Raw genomic sequence first — 16,979 nt, forward strand, 5'->3', positions numbered from 1 at the left:
TGTGACAGGTCCAGTACATACTTAACCTAACAAAAGCTTGAACTATGGTCATACATATGGTAACAAATAAAACCTCGTACTTTCCTACATCTGGTGCTTAAACATTTTATAAGCCACTTTTTAACTGTTTGTGTTAGCATTTGCAGGGTTTGTTAGCTTTGGCGGAGTTCTGGAAAAGTTACAATGTTGCCTTGTTTTTGCTAAAAATGTAGTGCTTATGAAAGGGCAGAGAGGGACTGACAGAACTTTAGCCCAAAGACTTCCTTTTATCCATAAGCCAGGCACATGCCTCCCCTGAAGTACCTCAAGCTTAGCCTCAACCATCCCCCATCATGGATATGTGAAGTGAGCAGGGGTGGAAGGGAGACAGATTTAAATAGTGTACATACACTGCCCTTGCTGTGGGCATGCTAAGGAAACAGTCCTGTTACAATCAATTTCTTTTCTGTTAATGCCTGGACTCTCTGAACAGACAGCTCCTGCAGCCTGATAACGCATGACAGCTTCTTCATTAGGGGAAGCGCTCTGTATTATCCATGGGGATGGAAGATAACTGATGTAGCATCCCAGGGTTGTCAACTAGATAAATAGTCAACATCTTTCAAATAAAAAGCTATTGGATAGCTCACTTTTTATGCATGGTCCTATACACCGATTGAAAAAAAAAGATTTTCAGATGCTCTCAGCGCTTACACAGACAACAAAAGCATTACAACTGTAGTACTCAGGAAAAAACAACCGGTAAGCTTGTATTTAGAGAAAAGTGCTATAAGAGTGAATATAGACAAGGTTTGCCTTGTAGCCACATCCACACAATGTAATTTGGTTTCAGCGGGAAGATAAAGACTCATATAGGAAGTTATCCAGCATGTGTCAGTGTGTTTCTTAAGAAAGAAAGGGTATCGATTTAGAGACTGCACAGTTTGGTGAGAGACAGAGGTTGGCATAGAGAGAAGTCTTCTACCAAACCAGTGAGACCAGAGGTCTCAAATGTTTGGTAATCAGGATTCTTACTGAAGATGTTATATACACATAAACCACATTCTGCACTTTGTATGCCACCCCACACAATAAAGAATGTTAAGGGTGCAAAGTGAACCACTCAGTCAGGAAATGCTGAAGTTAAGTTGAACAGGTAAGTTTACCTCTATCCCTCTATACTGATCTCAGCGAGAGGAGAATCATGCCCAGTGTGTGTTTCAGTTAACAAAGCCGCTGCAGTGAATAAATAGCTGCTTGTTTGAGCTCCTGTCTCAATGCCTGTTTTTAATTCAGCACTGGGATGCTCCGAGTGACTTGATCTTATCCTTTCCCAGAACTTCCACTTTCACACACACCCTTCATCTGTCTCTGTCTCTCCCATCCAGCTGCTGTCAGTCTGGGAAGCTAGCTGCCAATCTTGCACCTAATTAGTGATTTACTGAAGAGTGTAGCAGAGGAGCTGCCATTTTATTCTATAATGTAGAGGGCACTCATTTGCACATGAATAAAATAAGGACTTTTTCATAACTTTCCCCTTTGCCAAAATTCAACAGGCCAAAAAGCATTTCAATAATGGTCAGCATTAGGTCAATCCTTCGTGATGTTTCCTTACTGTTTAGACAGTAAATACCACTTTAGAACCCTCCTTCTAAATCCTATCAGTAGGTTCGTTGTACTCTACGGTGCTGAAAATGATGATCATCATACCATCTTGTCTTCAGATCCTCCTGCATAATGTGATTACATGGCCATGTAATCAGTCACATAATTGTCCTTCTGTGATGATATGTGTCCAGAAGTGTCTCTATCAATTGCTCATTTCAGTCTGTAATCATAATGTGCTCTATGTGCTTGACTTCTAAGACGGTGTGTTAGACTATCAAAGGAGAGCAGACAGTTCCAACGCACTCACCCACAGGAGACAGGCAGACATCAGGCTGGGGATTACAACCCATTGAGACTGAATGGATCTAACTGTCCAAACACTGCAGCAGCCATCAAGAGGGCATTCTCCCAGAGAGGCCCTATTGCATGCTCAATTGACTGGAAAAACCGACTGTCAGGCACCAGGATATTTCACACCTGGGCCCATAAACAAAAAAATGATTCAGCAATATGGTAATTTGACGCAGGCCCCACACGGGGAGGGTGGCGCTTTGTTGAACCTGTCAGAAGGAACCAGTCAGAGCGAGAGCGAGACAGACATGCACAGAAAGATCTTGGTGGTTTAAGAGAATGTGAATTGGGCCTGTTCTATTCCTGTAATGAGACTAAATGTGTGTGTCAGCTGTTAGTTGTTTTAAAATCTTTTTTTGTTTCTTTAATGCTTTGTCCCAACTACTAAATAAAAATACTTTGAGAAGGCTGTTGTTCAATGGCACTGGTCACAGATTCCCAAAGGGAAGAAACGCAGGTGCCTGGAACCAAATCAGATTTGCAGTGAGACAAGCGGTTGCTGTGCACAAGGTATCATAACCAGAGCCCCTAAGAGAGGGAGAACGGCAAAATGCCATGCAAAACTGGTCAGAGCAAGAGGCTTATCCCCTGAGGGGGTGATTTAGAGAGACCAGAAAGGGAACTGAGGTACAGCTAACCCTGGACCCAGGGCAGCTTTTTCTTTGAATTGGCTCCAGAATCTCAGCTTTCATTTGTTTTTAAAAAATTAAGTCTCTACTTGCCATGCTCACAAAGAAAGCCTGCAAAACGTAAAGTGAATCTACCAATGCAGTCAGACCTGCCTGAAACTGCTCACTGGTTGAAACCAGAACTCTGAGAAGTGTGAACTCCTCCCATCCATCTCACTTTGAACCCTAATGAAAGTACATTATATGTCATCATTGTTAACTATTTCACACATATTAGTTTGTACTTCTCCATTGTTGGGAATAGAGCAGAGAGTAGGCCAGGATGCAGTGGATGTTTGCTGGAGTAGGAAATGAGGAATTTAGTTCTCCGTCCCCAAATTTAAAGTGACTTTCACCCCTGTCTAGAAGGCAGAAGAGAAAGAAGAAGTGCATCTCTCTCCATATTACTAGCTCCCACCCCATCTGTCCCCTGCACAGTTACCAAAACTCTCAGCTTCCTCCTCATCCCCATAACTTCCACAATGCAATCTTGCATTATCAATATAAAAATAAAATCAGCAGCACACTGAATATGTACGGGTAGTGCAACATTAATGTAACATCAAATGCAAAAATAAGGTATACCATACAGTCTGTTCTGTACTTCATTACGGTGCATGGGGAGGCTTGGGAAGACACTCCTGAATCTTTGCCTTCCTGCTGCATAGGACCTAGGGCCTTGCTTATATTTATATAGCATTTTTCATTCTGAAACATCTCAAGCACTTTACAGAGGTAATATACAGGGATCATTCACCTGCCACTGTAAAGAGTCACTTCTGATGTGGAATCATGCCACTATTTAAGTGATGCTACTTAATATTGGGGGCGGGGGGTGGGGGGAATACTGTATCCAACTGAAATGACAGAGGGACTTTAGACAGGAAGGGCCTTCTCCTCTCACAGTGTAACTTCATTTACTACTGTAAGTAAAAGGATAATCAGACCTCAGAAAGTGTAATGACCCAGGCTGGAATCTGGCCAGGACACCAGGGTTAACACACTACTCTTTAAAAGTGCGGTGGAATTTTTAGTGGCTGTAAGTGGTGAGGGGGCTCATGGTGCTACTGCACCTTGTTCCTCTCTCTAGCTTTGAGCGCTGAACCCCCTCGTTTTATGATGCCTGAAATGGCCTACTGCAGGTGGCATTATGAGCCAGGAAAACAAAAAACATTCTAAACTAATCCCCAGGGCACAGACTGAACCTCTCACTTTAGAGCCCCTTAAGAGTGGAAAGGAAACAAAGGCAAGGGAAATTTTAAATATTAGTATAAAAAAAAATCACAGATGTGAGTGCAGTTTGCCACAAGGTACTCCAGACTAGACAACGCCATCCCTCCCATCCACTAAGGATGCTTTAGGAATAATGAAATCCTCTAGGCAAATGCAAGGGCAGAGAATTAAATGACGTGCAGACTCCAGTTTCCATGTAGGAACATATAAGGCAGAAAAAGCTTAGACACTCTTGATGGCGAGAGCGCTATGGGAAGATAGAGACATCAGCATCATTTCTGACCAACATAGCTACGCTGGTATACGTTTTATAAAATTGTACCAACAGTACAATTCTGGTTAGGGGTATGACTTTATACCACTAGAGTTATACTGGTACAATCCCTTGTGTGGATGCAGTTTTATCTGTATAAAGGTAACTTATACCAGTATAGCTTGTTCCCCTGCCTATACAAGAATAGCTATAAAGCAGCTTTTACTGGTAGAGCCACACTACGGGGTTGTACTGCTTTAACTATAAAAGTACAACTTGTGTGTGTAAAAAGGCTCTAAGAGCACAAAGAAGCTTCTGCTGGCACCTTTGAAGTGGAATCCCAATGCTTCGTTAGTCAGCAAAGATCTGTTGCTTCATACTCTCTCATGTCTAACCACGCATTGGGGGGGGGGGGGGAGGAAAGAGGGTGGGCAAGACTAGCTCTGTAATTCAGTTTTGCTCAGGGCACTAGAAGCACTTAAGCTGCCTCTCCCTCCCTACTCCCACTGTTTGGCAATGAAAACAAGGAAATAAATGAGGTGCCATTTCCCTCAGCTATTTCAGTTTGAACACAGCGGAGCACATTTCAACTCCGATTTTGTTTTCGAAGAGAATGTTGGGTAAGGCAGTGCAGATAACATTCCTTCCTCCCCTTGCATTCTACACCCCTGATTTGGGCAGGGCACTCGTGGCGCTTTTCTCTTCCCCCTCCCTCCCCTCAAAGTGATGAATGTCCTTTTCCAGCACAGTCCCTTCAATCGAGATCGGGCAGGCTCTGATTGTAACCAGAGTTGGCAGATGCCCCTTTCATCTCTCTCCGAAAAGATCAAACATGCCAATATGAATTAGCAGGGCTAATTGAGACAGAGAGGGGAGGAGGTTTTCCCACAACACACAAGCCAGAGACTCCCCACTTCCTGCCTACACAAATGAGAGAGAGGCAAATCTCAATGCACAGATAAAAAAAAAAAAAAAAAAAGAGAGAGAGAGAGTCCCAGCCCCCTCTCGTCCCTTTGTCCACTCTATTTTACCTTCTTACATTGCTCAGGGTATGTCTACACTATGAAATTAGGTCGAATTTATAGAAGTCGGTTTTTTAGAAATCGGTTTTATATATTCAAGTGTGTGTCCTCCCACAGAAAATGCTCTAAGTGCATTAAGTGCATTAACTCGGCGGAGTGCTTCCACAGTACCGAGGCAAGCGTCGACTTCCGGAGTGTTGCACTGTGGGTAGCTATCCCACAGTTCCCGCAGTCTCCACTGCCCATTGGAATTCTGGGTTGAGATCCCAATGCCTGACGGGGCTAAAACATTGTCGCGGGTGGTTCTGGGTATATATCGTCAGGCCCCCGTTCCCTCCCTCCCTCCGTGAAAGCAGCAGCAGACAATAGTTTCACGCCTTTTTTCTTGAGTTACCTGTGCAGACGCCATACCACGGCAAGCATGGAGCCCGCTCAGGTAACCGTCACCGTATGTCTCCTGGGTGCTGGCAGACGTGGTACTGCATTGCTACACAGCGGCATCAACCCATTGCCTTGTGGCAGCAGACGGTACAGTAGGACTGGTAGCCGTCATTGTCATGTCTGAGGTGCTCCTGGCCACGTCGGCCAGGAGCGCCTGGTCACACATGGGTGCAGGGACTTAATTTGGAGTGACTTGACCAGGTCATTCTCTTTAGTCCTGCAGTCAGTCCTATTGAACCATCTTATGGTGAGCAGGCAGGCAATACGGATTGCTAGCAGTCCTACTGTACCATCTTCTGCCAGGCAGGCAGGAGACGAGGATGGCTAGCAGTCCTACTGCACCGTCTTCTGCCGAGCAGCCATGAGATGTGGATGGCTTGCAGTCCTTCTGCACCGTCTGCTGCCAGCCAAAGATGTAAAAGATAGATGGAGTGGATCAAAACAAGAAATAGACCAGATTTGTTTTGTATTCATTTTCTTCCCCCCTCCCCCGTCTAGGGGACTCATTCCTCTAGGTCACACTGCAGTCACTCACAGAGAAGGTGCAGCGAGGTAAATCTAGCCATGTATCAATCAGAGGCCAGACCAACCTGCTTGTTCCAATAAGAACAATTACTTAGGTGCACCATTTCTTATTAGAACCCTCCCTGAAGTCCTGCCTGAAATACTCATTGATGTAAGGCCACCCCCTTTGTTGATTTTAATTCCCTGTAAGCCAACCCTGTAAGCCATGTCGTCAGTCGCCCCTCCCTCCGTCAGAGCAATGGCAGACGATCGTTTCGCGCCTTTTTTCTGTGCAGACGCCATACCAAGGCAAGCATGGAGGCCGCTCAGCTCACTTTGGCAATTAGGAGCACATATTACAAACCACACGCATTATCCAGCAGTATATGCAGCACCAGAACCTGGTAGAGCGATACCGGGCGAGGCGGCGACGTCAGCGCGGTCACATGAGTGGTCAGGACATGGACATAGATTTCTCTGAAAGCATGGGCCCTGCCAATGCATGCATCATGGTGCTAATGGGGCAGGTTCATGCTGTGGAACGCCGATTCTGGGCTCGGGAAACAAGCACAGACTGGTGGGACCGCATAGTGTTGCAGGTGAGTACATAAACCACAAGGGGTACTTTTCAATAGTGCTGCAAGCTCTGGTGGATCACAAGGGACATTTCACCAACATCAACATGGGATGGCCGGGAAAGGTACATGACGCTCGCATCTTCAGGAACTCTGGTCTGTTTCAAAGCTGCAGGAAGGGACTTTATTCCCAGACCAGAAAATAACTGTTGGGGATGTTGAAATGCCTATAGTTATCCTTGGGGACCCAGCCTACCCCTTAATACCATGGCTCATGAAACCATACACAGGCAGCCTGGACAGTAGTCAGGAGCTGTTCAACTACAGGCTGAGCAAGTGCAGAATGGTGGTAGAATGTGCATTTGGACGTTCAAAGGCACACTGGCGCAGTTTACTGACTCGCTTAGACCTCAGCGAAACCAATATTCCCACTGTTATTACTGCTTGCTGTACGCTCCACAATATCTGTGAGAGTAAGGGGGAGACGTTTATGGCGGGGTGGGAAGTTGAGGCAAATCGCCTGGCTGCTGGTTACGCGCAGCCAGACACCAGGGCGGTTAGAAGAGCACAGGAGGGCGCGGTACGCATCTGAGAAGCTTTGAAAACCAGTTTCATGACTGGCCAGGCTATGGTGTGAAAGTTCTGTTTGTTTCTCCTTGATGAACCCCCCCCCCCCCGCCCCCGGCCCTTGGTTCACTCTACTTCCCTGTAAGCTAACCACCCTCCTCTCCTCCCTTCGATCACCGCTTGCAGAGGCAATAAAGTCATTGTTGCTTCACATTCATGCATTCTTTATTCATTCATCACACAAATAGGGGGATGACTACCAAGGTAGTCCAGGAGGGGTGGTGGAGGAGGGAAGGAAAATGCCACACAGCACTTTAAAAGTTTACAACTTCAAAATTTATTGAATGCCAGCCTTCTGTTTTTTGGGCAATCCTCTGTGGTGGAGTGGCTGGTTGGCCGGAGGCCCCCCCACTGCGTTCTTGGGCATCTGGGTGTAGAGGCTATGGAATTTGGGGAGGAGGGCGGTTGGTTACACAGGGGCTGTAGTGGCAGTCTGTGCTCCAGCTGCCTTTGCTGCAGCTCAACCATACACTGGAGCATACTGGTTTGATCCTCCAGCAGCTTCAGCATTGAATCCTGCCTCCTCTCATCACGCTGCCGCCACATTTGAGCTTCAGCCCTGTCTTCAGCCCGCCACTTACTCTCTTCAGCCCGCCACCTCTCCTCCCGGTCATTTTGTGCTTTCCTGCACTCTGACATTATTTGCCTCCACGCATTCGTCTGTGCTCTGTCAGTGTGGGAGGACAGCATGAGCTCAGAGAACATTTCATCATGAGTGCATTTTTTTTTCTTTCTAATCTTCACTAGCCTCTGGGAAGGAGAAGATCCTGTGATCACTGAAACACATGCAGCTGGTGGAGAAAAAAAAAGGGACAGCGGTATTTAAAAAGACACATTTTATAAAACAGTGGCTACACTCTTTCAGGGTAAACCTTGCTGTTAACATTACATACATAGCACATGTGCTTTCGTTACAACGTCGCATTTTGCCTCCCCCCACCGCGTGGCTACCCCCTCAACCCGTGGCTAACAGCGGGGAACATTTCTGTTCAGCCACAGGCAAACAGCCCAGCAGGAACGGGCACCTCTGAGTGTCCCCTGAAGAAAAGCACCCTATTTCAACCAGGTGACCATGAATGATATCTCACTCTCCTGAGGATAACACAGAGAGATAAAGAACGGACGTTGTTTGAACGCCAGCAAACATACACTGCAATGCTTTGTTGTACAATGATTCCCGAGTACGTGTTACTGGCTTGGACTGGTAAAGTGTCCTACCATGGAGGACACAATAAGGCTGCCCTCCCCAGAAACCTTTTGCAAAGGCTTTGGGAGTACATCCAGGAGAGCCGCGAATGCCAGGGCAAATTAACTCTTTCACATGCTTGTTTTTAAACCATGTATAGTATTTTAAAAGGTACACTCACCGGAGGTCCCTTCTCCACCTGCCGGGTCCAGGAGGCAGCCTTGGGTGGGTTCGGGGGGTACTGGCTCCAGGTCCAGAGTGAGAAACAGTTCCTGGCTGTCGGGAAAACCGGTTTCTCCGCTTGCTTGCTGTGAGCTATCTACACCTCATCATCATCGTCATCTTCTTCATCCCCAAAACCTGCTTCCGTGTTGCCTCCATCTCCATTGAAGGAGTCAAACAACCCCGCTGCGGTAGTGGTGGCTGAACCCCCTAAAATGGCATACAGCTCGTCATAGAAGCGGCACGTCTGGGGCTCTGACCCGGAGCGGCCGTTCGCCTCTCTGGTTTTCTGGTAGGCTTGCCTCAGCTCCTTAAGTTTCAGGCGGCACTGCTTTGGGTCCCTGTTATGGCCTCTGTCCTTCATGCCCTGGGAGATTTTGACAAAGGTTTTGGCATTTCGAAAACTGGAAAGGAGTTCTGATAGCACGGATTCCTCTCCCCATACAGCGATCAGATCCCGTACCTCCCGTTCAGTCCATGCTGGAGCTCTTTTGCGATTCTGGGACTCCATCATGGTCACCTCTGCTGATGAGCTCTGCATGGTCACCTGCAGCTTGCCACGCTGGCCAAACAGGAAATGAGATTCAAAAGTTCGCGGTTCTTTTCCTGTCTACCTGGCCAGTGCATCTGAGTTGAGAGTGCTGTCCAGAGCGGTCACAATGGAGCACTCTGGGATAGCTCCTGGAGGCCAATACCGTCGAATTATGTCCACAGTACCCCAAATTCGACCCGGCAAGGCCGATTTAAGCGCTAATCCACTTGTCAGGGGTGGGGTAAGGAAATCGATTTTAAGAGCCCTTTAAGTCGAAATAAAGGGCTTCATCGTGTGGACGGGTGCAGGTTTACATCGATTTAACGCTGCTAAATTCGACCTAAAGTCCTAGTGTAGACCAGGGCTCAGAATGACTCAATAACTAAACACCACCTATGTACACCTCACTTGCCTCCTCATTATTTGCTTAATCTTGGAAGATCCTTTTTCACTGTACTGAGGCTCTTTAGGTGCAAATTTAGTGTCTTCCCAGTCTCTCTTCAACGTTAACGTCTAAAACAATATTTTGCACAAAATTTAAAGGTAATTCAAAGCCCAAAATCGAATGTCACTCTAAGTTACCGCAGCTGAAGAGTACATGTCACTTGCAAACACTGCATCTTCGATTTTATTTTGGTATTTGATGCCTAGGTGCAATTGAGATGCACCACAGATGCATGGACAAGATTTTATAAATGTATAGAGCCCTATGCACACATGTACACTAACAATAAGGTCTCTCTTCCAGCGTGATATCACCATAGTTACAATTAGAGGTGCTCAGTTTGGAACACTTTTAGTTTAATAAAGTTGGAGCAGCTGATAGAGCTTTCTCTGTGGATGGCTCTGAACTTTAGAATTCAGTACATCCCAGTCCAATTGTAAATGGGCTGGACACCTCCCAAGCACCCTCTTATGGCCTAGCATCACTCTGTAGGCACCCTGCCTTGGTTTCCCTCTTCAGCTCAGGGCCCCTACAACCAAACTATCAAAACAACTCTTCTTTGGTTCATCCACACCCCTCTTTGGGACTGGATTTTTTAAAACAACAAAATCGGACCCAAAATAAAGTTTTAAAATCTTCCCCAAAATCCACACTTCCACGCTTTCCTGCTGGGGTCTCCCAGGTCATACCCTTCCTGGATTGTCCTGAATGACTAAGGGTACATATACACGGGGGAAAAATAAAAAACAAAACAAACTCAGCTGTGAGTCTCAGAGCCCAAGTCAACTGACTCGGGGCTCACGTCCTGGGGCTAAAAATAGCAGTGCAGACATACTCTCGGGGTATGTCCGCATTGCAATTAAAAACCCAGGGTTGGTCGTGCCAGCAGACTCAGGCTTGCAGAGCTCGGGCTAAGGGGCTGTTTAATTGAGGTGTAGATGTTTTGGTCTCAGGCTAGAGCCTGGGCTCTTGGATCCTTCCCTCTCACAGGGTCCCTGAGTCTGGGCTCCAACCCAAGCCTGAACATCTACACCACAATTAAACAGTCCCTTAGCCTGAGCCCTGTGAGCCTGAGTCAGCCAGCATGGGCCAGCCATGGGTGTTTAACTGCAGTGTAGACATATCCTCAGAGTCCCCTGTTAGAGCCTCCTCGTGCCCACTAGCCAATCCCTGCGTTCACAAACTTCTGCTGAAGTCTCTCACTCCAGCTTCACTCTTGTTTCTCTCCCAGGGCACCTCTCTCTCTCTCTGCAGCTTCCTGCTGCTGATCATAGGAGAATCAGCACCTTCACACTCAGCTGGTTCTATTAATTAAACCCCACACTCCATCCCAGGTGTGGCAAGCAGGGCTAATTGTATGGGGCTGGCCAGCTCCAGGCCACTGTCCCCTTAAGGCACAGGCAACCACATTACACGAATATAGCCTGAATCTGTTAGCCTTCAGGGAATACTGCAAAGCTAATCTCTTTTCCCAGGTTCCAAGGAGGGAAAGGTGTGTTCAGGGCTGGGACTTGAGTAGTTTTAGTTTTATTTTATTTTCTGGTTTGGGCAAGTTGCTAGGTTTAGTTTTGCTGGTGTAGTATTTGTATTGTTAATATGAAGCAAAGAGACCAGAGTATGTATGTTTTTCTAATGTCTGATTTGTATAAATCCAAATAAATTAATAAAACATTTATTTATGATGTTTCTTTCCAGATCAGAACTTTTCCAAAGTTCAGGCTGTTTGGATCCAGGGTTTTGGTGTGGCTCATTATAAACAGTTTAGTGTATATTTTATATATATATGATATATATATATATATACACACACACACACACACACACACAAATAAAACGTATGAATGACATTTAAGAAATGGAATTTGTATTTTCTCCCTGGAGAAATTAGACCTGTGGTTTACAGTTTCAGACTCAGAGTTTATGCTGTTCAAATCAAGCTTATTCTTCCTTATACAATGAATTCTGCTTATGAAAAGGGTCTTTGGGACCCAGTAAGTCCTTAAAAAAATAGAACAGTGGCTTTTATAAAGAAGTGCATTTAGAGGAAAAAAAACCTATGGCTTTGTATAGAGGGAGGGTATTTCAGACTAGGCCTCACTACAGAGAAGCATTCAGAATTGATTTGTGTTCATGTACAGTACGCATTCAGTTAGTTTTAAGATCAAGCCTTTGAAGGGTTGAGACATGGGAGAGGGCTGCAATTTGCCAGAATATTTAACTTTTTAGCCTTAGATTAAACTCCCCAGGTGAGAAGTGCAATGGGGTATGTTCACACTGCAATGGGTACAACTGCATGAAGCAAGAACAACAGTCTACTACAGAAAACAGTGGAGGAGGGAGAGAATTGACAAATATGCTGCTTCATATTTAGCATATTTGTCCCCATCACCCTTTTAGTTTGTCCCAGTTAACTCTTGCTGGCAGAATTCATGACATCCCATCATGCTACATCACCATGGGAAGTCTGACCACCTGGATGCCAAAAGATTAAGCTGGCCAAGGAAGCAGAATGGAGTTTGCTCCCTTTCAGCTCCTGCAGCTAGGAGCCATCATTTACGTTTTTGAAAAGAATTCTAACTTGGGTTTAAGATGTAGGATTTGAGCATCATGTGATAGTTTAAGATGTTAACAGAGCATTTGTCACATGTGCGGAGGATGCATCAATGTTGGTATTACAGGCACTCTGATTCTACAGTCTTCTTAGCTTATGCGCAACATACCTCAGGTGGCACGTGACCAGAATCCATTCCCAAATTTCGTCCACTGATTAGATCATCAGCTTTCTTGGCCCGGGCCAGGTACTGACTGGGAGCATGACATGAACGCTGATCCATGCCCATTCTACAGTGATGGGGGACATTTAAGAACCTTTAACACCCAAACGCTCACCCAGACCCGCCATTTCCACAGCGAGCTCCCTTACACTTCCAACATATATTGATTGTGGAGGGTTAAAGAACTTGAATGAAGGTTGCCCTGACCAGTGATTTTCTTGATTTTCATTGACCGCGTTACTGAGAGTTGCACCTAAGTAATCTTAATTCTAGGCAAATGAAATGTTGTTGTTTGAGTTTTATGTTTAAGTGCACTGGGACTTCCTGGACTGCCCACCTCTGCAGAGCTTGTACAAATGTGCAGTTCAGCTAACCCCTCCACCCCCTTACACGCCACACACACAAGTTTAATCTCTGCATTGAGAGATGTGGAGAGTGCACCAACTCAACCAACCTTTGCACGCATCTACAAAACCTTCCCTGCGTCAAATGAGTAGGACTGCTGCACAGAAAGAGCTGATTGCTTGGATATGAGAGATGCCAAAGTCCTGATAAAGGAGAAGCCTCAAAAAGCCCTTTGTGCCTGGGAATAATGGGGAGGAGGAGAATGCTTTCAAGGGGCAGTTTAATACCTCATAAAAAAGAGAGAAGGGGAAGGGGGGGAGAAAAGAAAGAAGCAGCCTGTCTCTGCCTCACTGCCCCAACAAGCGTCCTTTCAGTTTAATGGATTGCACTCTATCTCCCTCATTTCCTCAACATGACCTCATCCCCTAGAGACGTGACCCAGCCCAGACTTGTTTGAAGAGTTGTATTGTTTCCTGTTCTGTTTGTTTAGAGAGGTACAAATAGCCAAACCATTTCAAACTACAGGGATTCATTTTCAACAGTAACATTTATGTGTGTGGGGGGGGGGGGAGGGGGGAGGGTTCAGGTTTTTTACTGTGCGTTGTTTTATGGGTGGGAGGGAAGGGGGGTACACCTATGCTGTGTGCTGAAAGTTAAACTAGCAAGGCCCCATTAACAAAGCTCCTAGCAGACAAAAGATAAAATCATCTTAATCCAAAAACTATTTCCAGGACAAGAAAGCTATTAACCTCTAAGGATACTTGCCAGGTGTATAAACCAGGAAAGAGAAGCAGCAGAAAAAGCGTACAGAGGAAATGGAAATTCATGTTACAAACATTTTATGTACACACACACACACCCCAAGCCATGATCTGAAGAGGTAAACAGGGGTGTTGCTAAACCCCATCACCCCAAAGTTATGATTAAAATTCTGTCTGCAATACAATTTTTAACTGTTTGTAACCAGTTAGTGGTTAGTCTCTACTCAGTTTGTAACCATGGCAACTCACCATGTTTCACCCTTGCAAGGGGCCTAAGCCAGCACATGTTTGTGTTCCTGTAACCTGTTTTGCCATGTGAATGAGACCCTATACCTATGCCTGTGTAAGCAGTTAGGCAGGACATCCCCGAGCACACTGCTGCATGTGTTGCTGACACCACTCTGTGCATGTTCTGCGGCAATATAGGATAGCTGCTCAGATTTTCCCAGAATGCACAGGTGCAAACATCATTAACCAGCGTGTAGGTGTGGATGCACAAACTCAGATGATACACGGTTCTGTTGTGAAAAATTGTTGTAGGGCCACAAATTGTTAAGAACACATCTAACAGATAAAGGTGTTCACAGAATATTTGCAAACACCTGGTTGTACTTGTATGGTAGATGGGTCCCTAGTTTCCTTCCTATCCAATCCTCAGGTTTTAAAATTAAGATACAATACACACCATATTTCCACACCATCCTGGGAGAGTGGGACTTGGACCGCCCTCCATGCTAGCTATGGCCATGACCCCCCAGATACACAAAATGAGAAATTGAGGTTAGCGAGTTTGGGCCCTTAGGAGTACCCGCTATATTAGATTGTTGTAGAGTTGTGCCTGGTTGTCGGATATCTGCTCAAACTCTTGAAAGAAATAGCTCAGGATGCTCCCAAGCGGCTCACTAATGCAGGATGCTGTGGTGCTACCACAGAAAACTCCAGATTTGCCAGATCCAAGAGTCAGATAACATGGTCCTGCACAACAAAGATATCTCTTCAATTATGGTCACACAAAGATAATGTATATAATTATTTCTTAGCTCTTAAAATGTGGGACAAACACTTTAATTATCCCCACATCCTAGCCTGTATCCATCCCAAACTCTCTCATGGAAGTCCTTGCTATAAATCAAAAGCCAGTTAGTGAGTAACTCCCACCATCAAAATATGCTACATCTCCTTTAGCTTAGTCCAAAAAGCACTCAACCAGCGGTAGCAGAAATATCCCTGCAGCAAGTTTCCCTCCCATTGCACCCTTACAGGCAAAGGAGCTGATTTAGTGGTGACATTATCAAATCATCATCATAAGATTACTTGGGAGATTTTCACTCTACTGTCCGTTGGTAAGGATGGCAAAAGTGGTCCAGTTATTACCCCAGGGAGGGGAGCTCCCTCCTGCTACTTTTTCTAGAACATATATGAACAAATTCTCTTCTTACTGTTGCTAAACTCACTTCAGAAAAGAAAAACGAGCAAGCAAAATATCAAAGCTGCAAAAGCTGACAAATCAGCCATAATCTATCAAGAATGCACATGAATTCCATTCTCTTCTGTGCACGTCCATCTGACCAAACCACGAACTGAGATTAACACATCAACGGCAACCCAGAAGCCAGACGTTCTGAAGTTCAGTGCACGGAGACAGCAGGAAAGAACAAAAAGGTACACTGGTAAATTCCAGCAAAAATCTCCCCCATGCAGAGAAACCATGGCAGCTAAGAGGCAGAAGGAGGAAAGAAAAAGGGAGAGAAGGATGGGAGCAATCTGAGTCCAGAATTCACAGGCTTCACAATATACGCATACCCTTCAGCTGTTTCCATCTGACAGCAGCTGTCTCAATCATGGCAATTACCACTGGAATATAACCATTCCCCAAGAGGGACCCTGATATGTCAGATGCAGGAACCTATGTCCAGCACTAAAGACAGTGCAGGGTTTGGTCTAGTTTGTGGAGTGGGGATGAATTTATTATTTATATTGTCCATTCTCTACTTCCAAAGACAGTTTTCATAATTTCAAAAGGTTCACCAGGAATAATCACTTCTGACTAGGAGTCAAGGCGATCTGCAAAAGTTTGCTCTTTTAAAAAAAAAAAAAAGGGCTTGTACCCATGTTTAACATCGTTATGATGTAGTAAGGGAGAACCTAACTTTTTGGTTTGTTTTTTTTTTGGGATGGGGGGGATATTAAATAATTCTTTTTCTGTTTGATTTTTACCTCAGAAATGTCAGTGATTGCAAGTCTGCCTCTCCCTCACTGAAGAGCCCTCTAGGGTCTCAGGCCTGGTCTATACTAGGAAATTAGGTCAGTGTGAAAAATCCACACCCCTGAGCCACGCTGTTAAATCTACCCAACCCACAGGGTGGACAGCACTAGTAGACTGGTTCTCGGGGAGGCGGAGTACCTAGGCTGACAAGAGAAGCCCTCCTATCAGCACAGGTAGTGTCTTCCCTGAAGCACTACAGTGGTACAGCTGCACTGTCTTAAGTGTAGTCTAGCCCTCACAGTATGGTTACTGTAACTCAAACACCTAATGGAAAGGGTGCAGTTTTTGACACTAATAAAGAGACACTCTTTATCCAAAATGTTCATGAGTCACTGATCCCACATAGGTGTTAAAAAAAATGTAAAAGGTCAAATTTTAAAAGAAAGTAGGGGCCTAAAGTTATTTAAGTACCTAAATCAGAAGCCAGATTTTCCAAAAGGTGCTGAGCATTCAGCAGTTCCTATGGATCTCAGTGGAGCTGTTATGTGGTCAGCACCACTGAAAATCTATACACTTATTTAGGTGTCTAAATACAGACACAGGAATGTAACTTAAACCTCCCAACTGAAAACATTTTAGTGAAAGTTTTAAACACTGACTAAAATTCCCTTCACCTCTCAGTTGCTTACTTTTCACACACTTGACTTTTGTGATGTCATTTCACCAGTTCTTCAGTCATCTCAGAGTCTGCCAGGGCAGACAAGACCTGAATTTCTAATGCTTAAACAAAATCGGGGGGCGGGGGGGGGGCGGGGGCTAAAAAAGCAGGAACCTGCCATTTCCTTCAATCCCGTCCCTCCTAGACACAAAAGCTTTCAGACTTTCATCGCATTAATTCAGTAAGGAGAGCACAAGCCCAATTTTTTCCCTTCCTAGGTCACCTTTTAAGAGCTGGTCTAGGTGTGAACATTAATGCATTCAGCTTGGACACCTTCACTTAGTTACTTACTTTCATCTGACACCACCCAGAGAATTTTTGAATGGAGCACTTTTTGTATATCCCAGCCCCATCGAGGCTCTAGTTTGTAAACATATACATGAGCTCTGAGTCGTATGTTTCAATACAATGGGTGATACTGCTTTCAGATTTGTACTATGGGAAAACGACAGGTTAATAAAGAAACAGAAAAATACTCATTATTTAACTGTAAAGGCAAAATTCTTCTTCCAAGGTAATTGTGCAGAGG

At 45.1% G+C, this 16,979-nt stretch overlaps 1 protein-coding gene across 1 annotated transcript in view; it reads right to left on the reverse strand.

The window, feature by feature from the left end:
- Positions 1–16,979, reverse strand: part of PALD1 (phosphatase domain containing paladin 1) — a 187,530-nt gene that overhangs the window by 3,634 nt on the left and 166,917 nt on the right. The window lies entirely within an intron of this gene.

The sequence above is a fragment of the Chelonia mydas genome, chromosome 7, assembly GCF_015237465.2.
Source record: "Chelonia mydas isolate rCheMyd1 chromosome 7, rCheMyd1.pri.v2, whole genome shotgun sequence".
Classification (NCBI taxonomy): domain Eukaryota; kingdom Metazoa; phylum Chordata; order Testudines; family Cheloniidae; genus Chelonia; species Chelonia mydas.